The sequence below is a fragment of the Grammomys surdaster genome, unplaced genomic scaffold (genome assembly GCF_004785775.1).
Source record: "Grammomys surdaster isolate TR1022 unplaced genomic scaffold, NIH_TR_1.0 126178, whole genome shotgun sequence".
Classification (NCBI taxonomy): Eukaryota; Metazoa; Chordata; class Mammalia; order Rodentia; family Muridae; genus Grammomys; species Grammomys surdaster.
This window is the reverse complement of record NW_021620984.1, coordinates 6596572-6614002: the sequence shown is the minus strand read 5'-3', so window position 1 is coordinate 6614002 and position 17431 is coordinate 6596572. Positions and strand designations below refer to the sequence as shown.

The window sequence follows — 17431 nt, the reverse complement described above, 5'->3', positions numbered from 1 at the left end:
GATACGCAAGATTCCCAGAGCAAGCTGGTTAGGGAGACTTGCCTAATCCTAAGAGGTAGCTCTGAGTTTGACTGAGAGATCAGCCTCAATAAGTAAGTTCCAAGAGGAACTGAGGAAGACCTGCAGCCTCCGTGGGTACCTGCATACTTGTGCCCACACATGCATACGTGTATATACACAAGCATACATATCATATACATGGAGATACAGGGAAAAAAGGAGGAAGAAGAGGAGGAGGAGGAGGAGGAGGAATAATTCTATTCCCTGGACAATTCAAAGACTCATCTCCTTTGGTGATGTCCTGTGTTCACTATGATGGTCTGACCACAACAAATGTACGTATGATGTACACAACCATATCACCCAATCCCTTGGAACCATGACAAGCGTACATTTAAGTACAAGATAAATTCAACTCTGGGCTTCCACAAGCTATGCTGCTTTATCTAGAAGAGCTTCGGAGAACATCGGCTCTAGGGGCAGAAGGCTGGAATGACTTATTCTCCAACACAGTTCTGACTCCCCGGATCCCAAGGTACTTACATTGTATTCCTTATAAGCTATTGACCACTTTTTGTTAGGTACTCAAGACAACCCATGGGGATTCTGATCTGTCTGCACTGATCTTTGCATCCTCCAGAGCACACAAAGAACAAATAGCAGAAATAGTTGGTAACTATTCACAGAATTAACTCTGGAAGCTGCATGTAAATGATGTGAGCTTATACCTGAGCTGAACCAAGAATCCCTCTGGTCATTCTGAAGCACACGGCTCAGCCCTGTTTCAGTCTGACTTTAACTCCCCAGCATGCGAAAGTCTATGAGGTAGAGATAATGAGTTTCCACTTTACAAAATACTGCAGTCCACAGAAAGGAAGAGATGTCTGTCCAGCATGAGCTATCAAGGGACAGATGGTTCTGGAACCCACACATTCTGCCCGCCAGCTCCCACAATCTTGATCCACCCAGGAATGTAGCTATGAATTGAACAGGGTGGCATTTATCCAAAGAAAATATTTATACTGGGTAGTGGCAGAGAACACCATTGATCTCAGTACTTGGGAGGCAGAGGCAGGAGGATCTCTGTGAGTTCTAGGACAGCCAAGGCTGCACAGAAAAATCCTGCTTGAAACAAAATAAAACAAATAAAATATTTACAACAAATGTTCCAAATCTTTCCAAATTTTATTCCTTTGTTGAAAATGAGGGAGATTTGAGATAAAGCTTTCAACAGCGGTCTTTTGTCAGGCGCTGGACTGGAAAGCTGACTCTGCTCGAGAGAGAAGTGCTCATTGGAGAGGGGGAGTTTAGCGCACTGGGAAGTTAGACGGTAGAAAGCTTTAGTTTTTAAGTTCCCGTTTCTAACACAACAAAATCCAACTTACTAGACTAAATACAGATTCTAAAAGCTGTCTGGTCCTGTGACTCCTCCTCCTCCTAAGCACCCATGAAAATGCTGCTACATTAGAATCAAGGTGCTCTGGAGACACTATAGACACGCATCTTGTCGGCTGGAGTGGGTCCAACGAATACAGCTTTAACTAAAAGTTGTGAGCTAAACAAAAGCAATTTTAAAAAAGTCAAATACTTATTTTGGAGCCAAATGTACTTCAGTATATTCAACTACAAAGATGTGGGATTTGGGTGAAAAGTTAAACCTTTTCTTTTGTGCCAGTTTTAAAGGTTCCTTTCCTACCTGTAGGTCTGTCTCTATACTCTTTGTAGCTGTGCTGAAGTTTAAGCCTCAGTGGGCTCCACTCCCACCTGCTAGGCGTCTGAAGGCATGACAAGTATGTAGTAGTTATACAACAGGAAATATCTGAAAGCATGCTGAGATTTCCTTCCCCCACATCCCCTTCCACACCCATTCCTTAAACTGCTTTCAACAAGCATGTTGTGTTATTTAAAAAGCTAAGCTTTAGTTACTAATAAAAACTAGTGCACCTATCCCTCGGTTTGCTCAGACACCACATCGCCGCCACCATCACCTTGATGACTTAGGCAGCTTCTCGGGCCCAGCACCTGTTTGACCCTTAATGCTCAAACAGTTTAGTGCCACGCAGGTCAAATATGCTTTTCTGGTGTTATCAGGGTGGAATTTAGGAGGAAAAGAAGAAAGCTCACCAACTCAGCTTTCTGTTCTGCACATACCAAATCCTGATCAAGAGGCCCTTCTGACATTTGACATGAATGTGGTGAACACTCCAGTCAGAAGAGGCCCTTTCACCCCTTTCCTCCACCATCCCAGCCCCGACTTCCTGACCTCCCCTCAAATCAACTCTGCTGAGCCAGGGTTTGAATTCCCACAGGCATTTACCCCGCTGATACAAGGCTGCAAGGAGCTGAGTGCACAGGCCCAGCATGGCCTCAAGTGTGTGAGAGGTGAAGACTTGGTGCAGGGTCCAAGGAGCCACACATCTCTGGATTACTCGTGTCTGTGTGCCCGCACCCAGGGGGGCTATCAGAGTCTGTCTTTATTAAAATGTCCCAAACACGCCTTTTCTACAGAGCTCTATGGCTGTGACAGGCTACTATGGTGGCGTGCTATAGAGCACCACACAGCAGGCTGTCACGCAGCCAGCTGAAGTCGGCCTCTCACTTGAAGGCCTGTGTCCATGTCCCCCAGAATCCAACTCATGTCCAGGAAGCTCTGGGTTCCATTGAAGAGGATTTTCCTAAGAGTGAGTCAAGCTGGCCTAGCCCAAGCTGCTCCGGGACCCTCACCACCAGGAAGCCGGAAGTCTCTGCTGGTTCTGAAGACAAGCAGTTACAAGGTTTCCTTCCCAGGGTAGTCCTGGCTTAAAAGTTTTCTTAAAGTACTCTTGATTTTAAAAACAAAAAGAAAGAAAGAAGGAAAGAGCAAATAAAAGGAGGAATCACTGGCTTTATTGTAACTTTCTGTCTTTTCAGATTTCTAACTGTGCCAATCACTTAAAGCTAAAAACAAAAAAGGTACACAATCATGTAACCCAGAATACCCTGACTTGTATGTACAAAGTCATATATTGTCCAAATAAAGTAAGAAGAAGCTTAAAAGTCATGCAATCTGACAAAAAGACATCAGAGCAAACATGACTCTTCTATGGACCTTCTTAATTGCTGCTCACAGAAATTATTTTGCCCACACGGTGAAAGAATTTTAATTTCAGTTCCATTTTCTCATTAGTTGCAAAAACTCTAAAAGTACCGTTTTGTTAAATTGAGTCAATCCCAACTGAATAGATTAATTCAGAAACCTGGTTCAATTGTCCATTGGAATACTAATTTCATTTTATCTAAAATTAATACATCCTGGAACATTAAAGCAAGCCACTCCCACCTTATCTGATGATTCAATTCTATTTATAATTAAGTTATAAAATTATAAGCCACCCAAAAGAGAGATCACAAATCACTTCTGCGATATGACCTAGAAAATATCATCTCTTCATAAAATGGAAAATATCTAAATTGATTTTTAATAACTGAGTACCATCCACACTGAATAACATAAGACAGGGGTGCTTCCAGAGTAACGGGCCATTGGCCCTCTCTTTGGTCAGTCAGATCAGGCCATCAATATGAAAAACAGTGAAGGAAGAGCAGACATACGGTAACTGACATGGTATGCTCATTTAATTGGCCTATGCCAAGCCACAGACAGAGATGACTGATCTTCAGTTTACCTAAATAAAGTCCTACATCCTCCCTATCATAAAGTTTGGTTTTGTTTGTTTGAATTGTCACTGGCACAAGGACTATGCCACAGGAGTCCTTGTAGCTACTGGCTCCAGGCCTCCCATGCAGGCTGAAACAACCCTCCCAGCTCCAGAGCACTGCCGGGTGGTCAGCCTTGCAGCTCGGGGCATCTGGCTGCCACCAGTCACCCACACCCTCTGCTCACAGTGGGCACTGAGTCTCTCCCAAGGCACTGATTTTCTGACCTTTGCTGCTCACCCTATGCACCTTTCCTGCACCCCGCCATGTCCTCCTGGAAGGAGCCACCTGAGGAGACAGCTTCAGTGCCACTCTTTCCTCTTCTTGTCCCTACACAAACACCATAATACCTTAAGGATTGTTACTGTGAAACCAGGAAAAAGAGCTCACTCCTTTGAGGCCATCCCACTCACCAAAGCACTCTAGAAAAGAGCAAGAGAATAGAACATGGGAATACTAAGGGTTCCCTGGGATATAAGAGACAGGTGAATACATTGGAACAGGGAAAGACCTTGATCAGACTGGATTTGCAGAGAAGATACCACGCACTCGCTCCAGAAACCAGGGACCTATGCTAACCAGACAAAGGGACAACTCATGATGTTTATATACCAAGGAGAATAGAGGCCTGTGTGAAGTCACGAACAGGGGAGGGGGTGCTGGTTTGCAGTTGTGTTGTAGTTTTGCAGCCTGACAACTTAAATTCCTATAAATTAAGCCAGCTGTTGGGTCTGTAACTTGGAACCACATCTGGGGAAACAGAGGCAATGCCAGACAAGGGACAGCTGGAGAAGGCGCTAAATCCTAGAGTTCAGGAGTGGCATACAGTGTTAGCAGAGGCTGTTAAAGAGTCTAGGTGCTGGGGAGACAGCCCAGACTGGACTTGCATAGGATGCATGGCCCCAGGTGCAGTCCCTGGCACTGAACTCCAGGACTAGAGACAAGAAGAGACGACAGAGCAGCAGACGTGGCTGCTGAAGGGCCGTCAGCATCAGCGACACTTGTCTTACACAGTAGCACTGCTCAAATAACTGCGAGCCAAGCTGTACAAAGTCATCTTAATAATTAATGAGAAAACACTAGAACTGTTCAGTGACCCTTGGGAATCTTCAACAAAGCATTCAGAACTCTCTATAAATGTATTAAGAAAGTGAAAACCTGGCAAGGTGTCAACATGGCAGACACACTGCAGTTTAAACTTAGAAGCATTGAGGGGTAGTGTTTATTTCTTTTTTTAAAAGTTTGAGGTATAAGTGGGGGAAGGTCGCTTCCTTCCTGTTGTAGGCCTAGGGGTGAGACCATCCCCTACTGCCCTGCCCTCACCCCTCATCCCCAACCCTGGCAAGTTACAACACTCCCTTTAAGTCTGGACTGGATGCTGACAGCTTCATCCTGCAGCTTTCAAGAATGAATGAAGTCTAAGAAGCCACTTTAGAAGAACTTGTGGTCATCGCTCTGCCTCTGAGACACTGCTGTAGGCTGGAAGGTTTGCCCTAAGTTCCTGCAGCAGGAGCAGTGATGACACAACTCTCCAACAGTCAGATGTGTCTTCTGTCAGATCAAACCTGGTGATGTAACTTGAACGGCATGGTCAACGTTTCTGCCACACTGTGCCCATACACTTCCCACCAGAATGCTTGAATATTCAGCCATGGAGATGCACATCCTCATGTCTCAGAGGCCACGTAAGACACAAAGGTTTAAAAGCTGAAACACCTTCTTGGATTCCTGGCTGGATGAATTAAATTTGTTTTGTCAGTTTAGGACTTCAAGGGTAACAAGTGACACAAGAATTGTACGCTCACAAATAACATTACCACACCATTTTAAATCTGAACTCAGACAGCAGTCTGAACTAAGAACTTGGGTCCATAATTATAGGTTGAAAACTTGTGATTTATATCACTTTGCCAGCCAGCTCAAGAAAAGGCTATTTTAGCCCACCCTCAGAAGACATGCTTGTGTCAATGACTAGAAGCAGCTCCTTGCCACCCACAAGAATCACCGAGTGGAGGGGTGACATTACATAACACTTCAAAGTCCATCTTATTACTTGCAAGTGTCCACTTCTGACAGAGGAAAGCGGTACTGTAATAACTCTTAAACATAGTTTTATCTCAATAACCGCACTCCACAGAGACATTATCATCACCCATAGGTCACACTATTACTGTCCAAGAGAGTCTATCTCCCTCTAACTAGTCAGTCTCTCTTGCAATCTTTCTTCCATTCAAGCAGCCCTTCATGAAAACCATTTTAAAGGTGTTTGTAAGAATTAAGATCAGACGTCTTCCTTCAATATCCAAGATCCACTACCAGTTCTCAAATCTCATTGCTGCTAAAACTACCTGCCATGTCTATGTTGACCCCTGCCCGGCTCTGTCCTAATTATTCCAAAGCCCACTGTACAGGTATCTCTTCTTCCACGGTGGTTAGTAGAGGGATGGATGGATGGATGGATGGATGGATGGATGGATGGCCACTAAGTCCTAATTAGTTTTCCCTTTATGAGTATCCGTTAACAACCGTGCCATTAACATAAAACACTAACAGGAATATATGATATTCCTTCTGGTCATTCGCTTTCCTCTGTCCTTGCATTCTTAGTACTCCTGTCCTGCAGGCACATGCACATGTTGGTATAGCACAATGGGATATAGTAGCTGTGAGGGGAGAGACATCAAAGAAATCAAAGTCTGGGGAAAGTTATAAAAACAAAGCCAGCCCTCGGAAGCCTGAGGTCTGTGGTCTGTATGAGAGGCCCGGACACCAGAGCCATTCTGAGCCCACTGCCCACTACAGGGCTGAAACACTGCTGTTGGCAGCATCTCTATTATCTTCCTCAATCCTACAAGCAGAAGAGGTGGGCTGGGAAAGGCAGGTGATGAGCAGGTCATGCCGCCATAGACAACAGACCGAGCGAGCACCATCCTAATCCAGTACCAATCATGTAAAATGGTCACTGGATTGATCCAAAGGAAGGAAGCCTCTCTCGGGATGATGCAGCCACTATAAAATGAACAGCAAACTCCGTATGAGAAACCTGCGTGCTGTGTCCTGCTCTTCCTCGCTCCTTACTCCAGCCAAGGGTTTCAGAGTCATTTAGCATATCCCCGGGAATCATGGGTTTCTAGACTAGCATAGAACTTAAGTACAGTTTCTCAATCTAAGGCAGTCAGTCACTTCCTTTGACTCCTTCTACATAAGCAATTGGTCACAGGGAGACTGAGTAGCCTGGACCTACACGGCAAGACCAGGAGTTTCTCTGCCAACTCCTAGTCTGTGAACACTACAACAAATATGTTCCTTAAAAGGACAAATAAATTATGAATCCTAAACACTCAAATACAGTAATTTAATTACACACAGCCAGATTGGGGTGTAGTCCACTTTAAGGCTACTGACTAACTATTTTGATTATTTCCTCCCTCACTCTTACAACATGGACTCTAAAGCCAGAGAGACTGGTCAGAGAGTAAGTCCATGCTGCTGAGTTTGTTGGACTGAGTGTAATCAGAGCCCAGGTGGCAGAAGGGGAGGATTAGGAGCTGGAGAGACGGCTCACAGTCAAAGAGAACTTGCTGCTCTTACAGAGGACCTGAGTTCGGCTGACAGAGCCCATGTCAGGCAGCTCACGACCATCTGTAACTCCAGCTCCAGGGGAACTATAAGTCACTTTTGGTTGCAATCTTTTATCATAGCAACAAAACCAAACTGATACAACTTCACTACATAGCTCAGGCTGCCCTAGTACTCACTGTGTAAGCCATGCTAGCCTCTAACTGTTAAGCCTGCTGCCTCAGCCTCCTGAGTGCTGGGATTTCAGGTCTTCACTGCCATGCTAAGCTCGGCTGAGGTTCAAATTGGGACCAGAAGTTCTACATGAACACAGACAATGACTTTAATAGCTGCTAAGAGCTACAGTGAAGGTGTTTCTAAAGTGAATGTATCCTTCTTCTGAACACCAGAATCGATTTAAGAGAGGAAAAAAAAAACCACATTGGGCACAGCAGCACACATCTGTCATTCCAGTACAGTCCAGAGGCAGAGGATATGATCAAGACGGCCTGGGCTACATACAGTACAAGAACCTATGCCAGAAGTAAGGAGAGAAAGGGCGGGAGGGGGAAGGAAGGAGGGGGAAGGAAGGAAGGACCACCACCACCTTCAGTATATGCAGAAGCACACAGAGTTCAGTGAACACTAAGCTAGCTTAACCAAGAGCATCAGAGTCTCAAAGCTTGATATACAATACCTTTCATAATATTAAATGGCAGGCTATTCAAGCCAAACCATACTCTGTTAGCCTAAGATCTGGCCTAATTTAAATACATTAAACATGCTTCTTACTTTGATTAAAACTCAAGATCCATGAGGGGTGATATGAAAATAATAAATATCACCAGATTAATCCTTGGTTAACTTTTGAACAATCTTCTTCATTAGTATTTTATACTCCCAAAAGTCACCGTTTGGTAAAAGTATTAAAACAGGTATTTTTAGATGAACTTGGAAGGTGCGCCCCTAAAGCTTGAAGGAGAGCCACACACAGTATGACCATTTCTGTCCTTGGGGAGGTGAACCAGAGTTTAAAGGCGGTTTCTGTAAGATCCACTGCAGGGTTGAAGTGTCACTGAGCTGACGTTCTCACAGCTGACGTTAGGGCTTTAGCTGCTCACTGAGGAAGTTGTTTGGTACAATCACTATGTATTATAAAAGCCAATCCATTCATACTGAACAAAGAGAGCGAGCAACACATGTAACCGTGGCAAACGCGTATCTACCAGAGACAAACCTGTGTCACGAGTGCTCTCCCATTTGCCTAGATATGCTCTCGTGTTGTCTTTATGTCTGAAACTGCTCAAAATCTCTCGTGACAGAATTTAAACTGGAACATGCCAGAAACTTCTGTTTCTGATGTTCCATGATCCCAAACATGAAACATGTTCAATTTCATTAGTTTCCTTCCTTCCTTCCTTCCTTCCTTCCTTCCTTCCTTCCTTCCTTCCTTCCTTTCACCTACAGCACCCAGTATACCCAGGTGGTCTCCCATCCAAGTACTAACCAGGCCCGACCCTGCTTAGCTGCCGAGATCAGATGAGATCAGGCACATTCAGAGTGGTATGGCCATAGACTCCAGCATCTTTTTTATAGTCTTGAAGCAAAAAGTAAAATTTTGTTTTAGCAAGCAACTGTAAGCCTCTGAAGTTGCCTGGGTCCCACTGATTTTAATATCTATATTAACACTGAATGATAAAATAGATAAAGTGGACTTTATCTAAACTGTTCGAAGGGCCCCTCCACCACCAAAAGCTTTATCCTGCTGAACAATGATTACTAGAGAAATAAAGTAAGAATGACAGCATGGATTTTCCATTCCCTCGAAAAAGCAAACACACAAAGCCAGCTCTAATAGTCTTGATGTTCAGCTTCGAGCAAACTGACCAATATGAGTGCTTCCTGGGGCTAGCCTCAGACACAAGTCCCTGGGACCACAGGAGGACTCTCCCATGTCTGTTTGTGTTAAAATAGCATGGGTAGGAACCGAGTCTGGCACAGTGTTAGCCCCAGCAGTGCCAGGACCAGCACCACCTGTGGGCCAGTGGAGGACAGAAAGCTGTGGCAGCCGCCCAGGGAGAGCAAGGAAAACCATCAGCAAATTTCAGACAATTTCCTAACAACCTTAGCATTGGAGGGCGAGGACCTAGGAAAGGGCACAAGTTGCCGCTGCTGCTTCTCATCACTTCTCCGTTCTCCAGCTTGACTCCATTTTTTTTTTTTTTACTTCCAAATGACTACTATGTAGGGTCAACTTCCTGAAGGGTGGGATTCCCCCTCCCCCCTCCCCCCTCCCCCCTCCCCCCCAAAACAGTCCTTTCCAACAGTGAATCTCTCCTGACTAGCTCCTCTGCCTACGAACAGGTATGTTTTTTACAGCATGAGAATCCCACGTTCACTACAGTCAGATCTCCTTGTTGCCTCAGGGCTTAGCTCCTTTTCAGGGACCCACAGGGCTGTGGCTGGGACCCCTGTACCCACCCACTGCCTACCCAGCGTCTGGCCAGGATTGACAAGTCATAGCAGCTGCCCAAGTGAGTGCTATCTATGTTGTCATTCCAATTATTTTTATATAAGACCTGCATTTATAAATTAGAATCAGAAAGTATACACAAACATTATTTTTAAATATTTAATATAATTACTTCTATCTACAATTCTTTGATGTTGCTAACCTTGTTGTTTTCAATAACAAATTTAAAAAACATTCTGAGACCTGCCAGATGGCTGAGCGGGCCAAAGTACTTGGCGCTCAAGCCTAACGGCCCGGGTCTGATCCTGGGATCCACGTGAAAAGCCAGATGGTTTTGGCCTGCATTTACGAAGATATTAGAATTGCCTAAAATTTTCCAAATAATTATTAAGAATCTTATGGGGGTGTGGGAGAGAACTATCTGGAGGCTTACCAGTCAGATAGCCTGGAACACACAGCACAATAAGACACCCTTTTTTATCATGGTGGAAGGGAAGAACAGGCTCTTAAGTTGTTCTCTGATCTCCATACTCACACTACAACTCTCTCTCTCTCTCTCTCTCTCTCTCTCTCTCTCTCTCTCTCTCTCACACACACACACACACACACACACACACACGTTTTACCAGGGAAGGAGAAGGCTATTTGATTTATTTCCAAATAGCTTGAAAATCAATATTGACAAGAATTTTTTAAGCTACTTATATTCTCTCATTATGAGGGAGCTGTGATTTTAAGTGTTCTATAAATAACTGAAGGAGAGCCGGGCGGTGGTGGCGCATGCCTTTGATCCCAGCACTTGGGAGGCAGAGGCAGGCGGATTTCTGAGTTCGAGGCTAGCCTGGTCTACAGAGTGAGTTACTGGACTAAAGAGTGAGTTCCAGGACAGCCAGGACTACACAGAGAAACCCTGTCTCAAAAAGCAAAACAAACAAAAAACTGAGGGAGAAAGAGGCAAGCACCTTGCTACTACAGGCTGCACAGTGCTGAACAGAGCCAAGATTAAGAGATTAAGACCCTTCTCTAAACCACTGCATCATGCTCAATCAACTGACCCTTCCTTCTCTCCACCTACTGGCCTAGACCACTGAGAGACCGTAGGACGCTGACTCACCTGTTGCCGTACACCCTTGGCTTTGACTCTTGGCAGACCTTATCACTTAAGCAAAACTGCATCTTAGCCAGTATTGTGAAAGAAAGGAGAAGTGCAAAGAGTTTAAAAACGATGTCATTGAGACAACTCTCATTGCAGATTGCTGAAGATAATTGTGTTTGTTTGGGTGTTATTTTCTAATTACAATTAATAACGTTCCATGTACAATGAGCTTCATTAAACAAATCTTGTCCTGCTACAAACAATTAGTAGGAAAACAATAGAAACCAGAACCCTGATTAGTAAGACATATCAGGAATAAGAAATGACGTCTGGGATCATGCATTCTCTCTCCAATTAGTGCTGGCAGTCATGGACTTAATTATTGCTTTCAGATATTAATCTTAACCTGCATATGAATAACTGAACAATGCTCCAAGATTTGAAATAAATGCCACGCAGTTTTCCTGACCCCAGCACATGCATCTTACTGTCAATCTTCCTCGAGATGCTCTGTGTTTTGTAGCTTTTTTTTTTCCAACTGGCAACTGAAATTCTAGAACAGAACACTAGACACAACAGTAAGGTTTCCTGGTAAGCAGTCAGCAATGATTCCACTTTAGAGTCCCATTTCCCCAAACCCCTGCCTCACATCCTCTCTTCAGCACTTCCTTCCTGTGTCTACTTGAACAGGAGAGGAAACTGATTCAGACCAATGGAGCACTAATGAACCAACTTGCCTATCATTTAAAGGAATGTATCTCTGTTCTTTTTCAGATGTGAGGTCATCCAAATGGAGGAGAAAGTCCTGATACTGGTTCCAAGGATATGCAGCTCCTACCAGCTGTTCTCACACCTAAGGTGTAGGAGAAACTTCTAGAGTGTCCCTCTTCATATCCTGAGTGCCAGTCTTGCCTGCATATTCCCTAGCTGCTCAGTATTGCTATTAAGAAATAGCTTAAGCTAGGAACACCAAATGATGTAAAAATCATCACTTAACTCAAAATATACACCATTTTCAATTTCAGTAAAAACTTGAAATGTATTCCGTTTACTAATCTAGAAATAAAGTGTCATTAACACTTGCCCAGAAATGTTTGTATATTATTAAAAATGTTTAATATAAACCTCTGAGATTGATAGCATTCACTACTCTACAAACAGTTCTCAATTATTCAAATGAAGTTCATCTCTGCTTAGCCGGACGAAGTTACCAAGTGTGATTCATCTCCAGGCAACTCTAATCAATTAGGAATGACTTCCCAGAGAGAACTGTTGGGCAGGGTTCTGGGGCAGTGGACAGACACACCAGAATGCCAGTGGGGAGCACGGAGGCACGGGCTGCATGCCACCCACGACAGTGTATTCTGTTAAATGTGGTGGCGATGGCTCTCTTCTGATCCCAGATGTCAGGCCCAAGTCACTCACTAATATTAATGAAGTCTTAATTCAAATCAGAGGCTACCAACTTGCTGTTAATATTAATTCAATAAGACACAGTGTATAGCCCAAATCAGCCTGCTAAAGCATACCAAACCAAAACCAAGTGTGATTTGAAGAAATTACTTTCACTATACTTTACAACTGGTTTTTCTCCTCTGATGACAATACATATTTCACTGCTCGTTCTGGCCTGGATACTGAATTCTCATATGCTTCTCTTTATAGTGCTCATCTTGGGAAGAAAATAACATTTTCTTGGTTTTGACTTTATATATAATAATTTATGGAAGGCAACTGAACATCTCTGTGTTTTGCCTTCCAGGATACTGAACAGTAAAACCACTCAGCCCACACCCCAGTCCCCTTGGGTACCATTAGCCTGCTGCTGAATGTTGAGCCAGAATATACACCACAGGGCTCCTCACTGATGCAGGCCAGGAGTGTGCCCAGGGCAAAGGATCCATCCACAGAACACGCAGCGTCACTGCACAAGTCACCGCTTACATATCATTTCAATGTTAAAATAAGCACACACATATTTCTTAAAGGAAGACAAAATTCGATGAATCTTCAGAAGAGTAGGAAAATGGAGTAAGAAAAGGTGTGTTCTTGCCGGGCAGTGGTGGCGCACACCTTTAATCCCAGCACTTGGGAGGCAGAGGCAGGCAGATTTCTGAGTTCGAGGCCAGCCTGGTCTACAGAGTGAGTTCCAGGACAGCCAGGGCTACACAGAGAAACCCTGCCTCGAAAAAAAAACAAGTGTGTTCTTCATCTAAAAGAGCCTATGCAAGCGCGTGCACACGCACGCGCGCGCACACACACACACACACATTCTTTGCATTAGATACTCTGGTAAAAAGTCAGTGCCATACAACACTAATCCATTCACAGGCACACAGTAAGACAAAAGTCTGCAGAAGGGATGTCTGATGACAAAAAGTATATTTACTTTTATAACTAAATAATAATAATATACTTTTATATTAACTAAATCTGTTCCGCTCATTCAGCTGTGTAACGGTAATATCAAACATATATTGAGCATGTCCAAATCTATGATTCTAAACACTCAGGGACACGCTTACACTGCTTCCCAAGAACATCCCAATAGGGGCCCATGTTTGGTGTTCTACCCCATCTGTCCGGTGAGCCTCCCTGATGGATACCCATACTTCCTTACCACTTGTTTAAATCGGCACCCTCCACCCTACAGAGGCCTACGCCAGTCATCTGGCCTGTTCTGTATTCCCTTCCCAGCACACCTTGTGCTGTGTCTCAGCTTGCCTGTTAAATATGCACTCTTACTATAATCCACATTTTATGAAGCCAGGCTTTGCTCTGATGAACTGTATGTAGTCTCTGAGCCCACCAGCAGTGCTTATCATGCAGATGGATAAATAATACCTGCTATCTATTTACTTAGAAAGGTCTAACATAAAGACATCACTTATAATTCATTAAGATATCAACTGTTCTCCTACATGATAAACACATCACAGTCCACAGAAAGGTGTACTCACAGGCAACCACACCACACCAGCATGTGTACAAGTACCAAGGATGGAACTTAAACAAGATCAATACAAATGTGAACCTAACACTTAGTGGAAAATTACGTATAAAAAATTGACTTTGAGCTGGTGAGATGGCTCAGCTGGCAAAGGGTCTTGCTGCCAAGCCTGCCAAACTGAGTTGTCAATCTCCAGGACCCAAAAGGTAGAAGGAAAGACTCCCTTGGGTGGTCTTGTGACCGGCACATGTGTGATGTAGTACACACATGGACACGCACATGCACACACATACTATACACGAATAAATGTTTAAAAACTAAAAATGGACCCTACCTAAGAGATACTCAAGAGCTACAATACTTTAATATGCGCTGTTGCTGCCAGTGTCCTAAGAGCCAGCAAGAAGCTATGGCCTGAACTGCGTACTTCCTCTTGAAGCTGTAACTCTCAATGTGACCGTTTACAAACAGGTTAAGACGAAATCCAGGTTAAACTAGGGCATGACAGGGGTCCTTGGCCAAGCAGGATGAGATCCTTATAAAAAGAAACAGCAGAGAATCACTCTCACTCACACAGACGCCAGGACTCTGTTACAGCAACGGAAACAGAATCACACAACACTGGCGACTTCTGTGTGAATCTAAATCTTCCTTCAAATAACCAAGACATCTGTTCATGTCTTTCTCGGCCTGCACCCCTTAGCTATGGTCTCCCCAAAGTGGCCGTCTCAAGTTCTTAGAGCATGAGCCAAGCAAGAGAACACAACTCTGCAGTGACTGCCTGAAAAGAAGATGCCAGCCCTATATTAGAAATCCTGACTTTGTGGGTCTTAGGCAAGGCACAGAACGTCCACACTAAGTCAGCAACCTAGACGATTCTAAGTCAGGTTGGGTCTCCTTGCTGTACATTCCTGAACAACCCCACCCCCCACAGTTCACTCGTGTATTGAGTATCTATGTGCACGGGGCCGGGGGTGGGGGAGAAGTGTGCAGGACACACAAAAGTCATGTTTTTCAGAACTGGCCTATGGGAGGCACACAAACGTGTGAATGTCCCTGTGCACACACTTGGAATAACAAATTCTCCCAGTTGGGGCAGGGTAGTTCCAAGCTCAGAAGCAAATTTAAAATTCTCAGTGGCTAAAAATGTCAATGTTCCCTTCTTAGTCCCCACAGTGCCCCCTCTGCCTGCGCAGAGGGCTGGTTCTATCATCACTCAGGAGTTTCAGCTGACGGAAACAGAAGATAAACAAGTAGAAATGGTTTTGGCCTAATGGTAAAGGAGATATTTATTAAGGAAAATAAACAGTAGATAGCAGGAGACAGACCGGGAGCTCAGCTCTGGACACTGTGGGGATGACAGCTATTAGTGGCCGGAGAGTTTCTGCATCAGGTACCGGGTTCTATATCGGCAGCACAGCACATAATCAAAGGCTACTTACTACTCGGTTCCATTCAAGCTTCGTCTCAATGAAGGGGGGCACAGACTGAGATTTGAGCTGCAGAGCCTACGTTTCTCACTCCTGAGTTAGAGTCTAGAGCAGCAGATCTCAAACAGTGTGGGTCCCGACCCCTTTTCGATATCCTGAATGTCAGATATTTACATTACAATTCATAGCAGTTATGAGGTAGCAACAAAAATAATTCTATGGTGTGGGGTCATGACAACACGAGCGACTGTATTAAAGGGTCGCTCGCGGCATCAGGAAGGGTGAGAACCACTAGCCTAGGGATTAAGTCAATTAAGCCAGAGATGAAAGGCAAACCTCCAAGTAACTAGACCACCAAGGGAAGGCGGTCCCCACTCTGCTAACCGTGCTCACATGGGAATGAGAGAGGAAAGAGAACTCTGAGCCACTCCTAACAAGTGAAACGTAACTAAAGAAAGTGGGCAAAAACATCCTTCCGAGGCCTCCTCTATCTTCTTGAACAGACTCAGTCAGACTCCTGCACTACTGAGGTGAACCTCAACTTCAGTAAGCAGCCACGCTCCTCATCCCATGTCTGTTCTAAGTCAGAATACAAGGGAGGTACCACTGAGTCAACTCATACCACCAGCCACCTGACAGAAAATGCTCCATGGTCACAGTAGAGACACATTCAGAGACCCTTCCCAACTGCATGAAAACCTTTGTCTCTGAGCTAGCAAGAAAAAAAGATTTGGGTCAGGAGCTCAAAGAGTAGAGACAGTAGAAAGACAGGTACAGGGCCTGAAAGAAGGTTTTCACCTAAACAGGGTGTCAGTAAATTATAGTTACGAGTCAACGAATTTCACTACACAGGTAGGTTCCCTGTTGAGGGCTGTCAGCTACCTGGTGCTACAGCTGCAGAACAAGAGCAGTCACTGGATACACAAAACAACCTGTACTCCTGAGTTCCATTAAAATGACACTCAAAAAATGAAGGTCTTGGGTCAAATCTGGTCGATAGACCAGTCTGCTAAGCCCTAAACTAACCGTGAGCTTTTTTTCTTGTTTGTTTGTTTGTTTTTTGAGACAGGGTTTTTCTTTGTAGCCCTGGCTGTCCTGGAACTCACTCTTAGACCAGGCTGGCCTCCAACTCAGAAATCTGCCTGCCTCTGCCTCCCAAGTGCTGGAATTAAAGGCGTGTACCACCACTGCCCGGCTAAGCGTGAGCTTTCTTAATGAGTCTAGGACCCCACTCGGAGTGTGGGCAAGGTGAGCCACCTAGGAGGAATACCCTACCTCAAGGTTTGCACACAAAGACTGGGATCTCATTCAGGAACAAATTAACAGTGAACCTCCCTAGGCCCTCGAGGACAGCCGGGGAGAAGAAGACCATCCCAAAGTTAAGCACTAAGGTGGGAGACTTAACCCACAGTAATTAGTACAAACAATACAATTTTTAAACAGGTTTTATACCTTGATTTTATTTTCAATCGTGGAAAACAAGAACAAAAGACCAAATAACAACAACAAACAATGACAAAGACAAAAAAATGCACAACGACAGAACTTGGTTCCAGAAATCCTTTCTGAAAGAACAAAAGATAGTCAGACCTGAAAGAATGAAAACAAAGTCACACTGAAAACAAACAGCACAGCCAGGCACAGTGAGACACACTTCTAACGCCAGACGCTCAGAAGGATGAGGCAAGAGGATCACAGAGTTGGTGGCCAGGGGCTGTGGTGGTAACTCAGTCAGTACAGTGACTGCCTTTGCAGGCTTGGGGCCTGAGTTCAAGTCCCAGCATACATGTAAAAAGCCAGGCATAGTGGCATGTGATCCCAGAACTGAAGTGCTGGGAACAGGCAGATCCCGGGTACACTTGTCATCCAGCCCAGCCTGGTGGTTGTGCCCCTGGTCTCAGTGGCACTTGGTCCAGGGGAAGAGGGGGCTCCTGAAGAATGACTCCCAAGGTTGTCTTCTCATCTCCACATACAGCATGCATGCCCATATGCACAAAGACAGACAGACAGACACTTATACACACTTACACACACACACACACACAAATGCCAAACCCTGACAAGAAGCAAATGTTCATAAATATAAAGTACAAAACAATAAAACTCCTGATTGACAGCTCTGAAACCAGAATCCATCTTACTAATGGCACCTTATATTTAGCCACTTTAATATCAGAGAGAGAGAGAGAGAGAGAGAGAGAGAGAGAGAGAGAGAGAGAGAGAGAGAG

General features: G+C 44.4%; 1 protein-coding gene and 1 pseudogene across 1 annotated transcript in view; both read right to left on the bottom strand.

The window, feature by feature from the left end:
- The window catches only part of Wwc2 (WW and C2 domain containing 2), a 166222-nt gene that overhangs the window by 114353 nt on the left and 34438 nt on the right, over positions 1-17431 (bottom strand). The window lies entirely within an intron of this gene.
- LOC114612712 lies at positions 8713-8831 on the bottom strand (annotated as a pseudogene).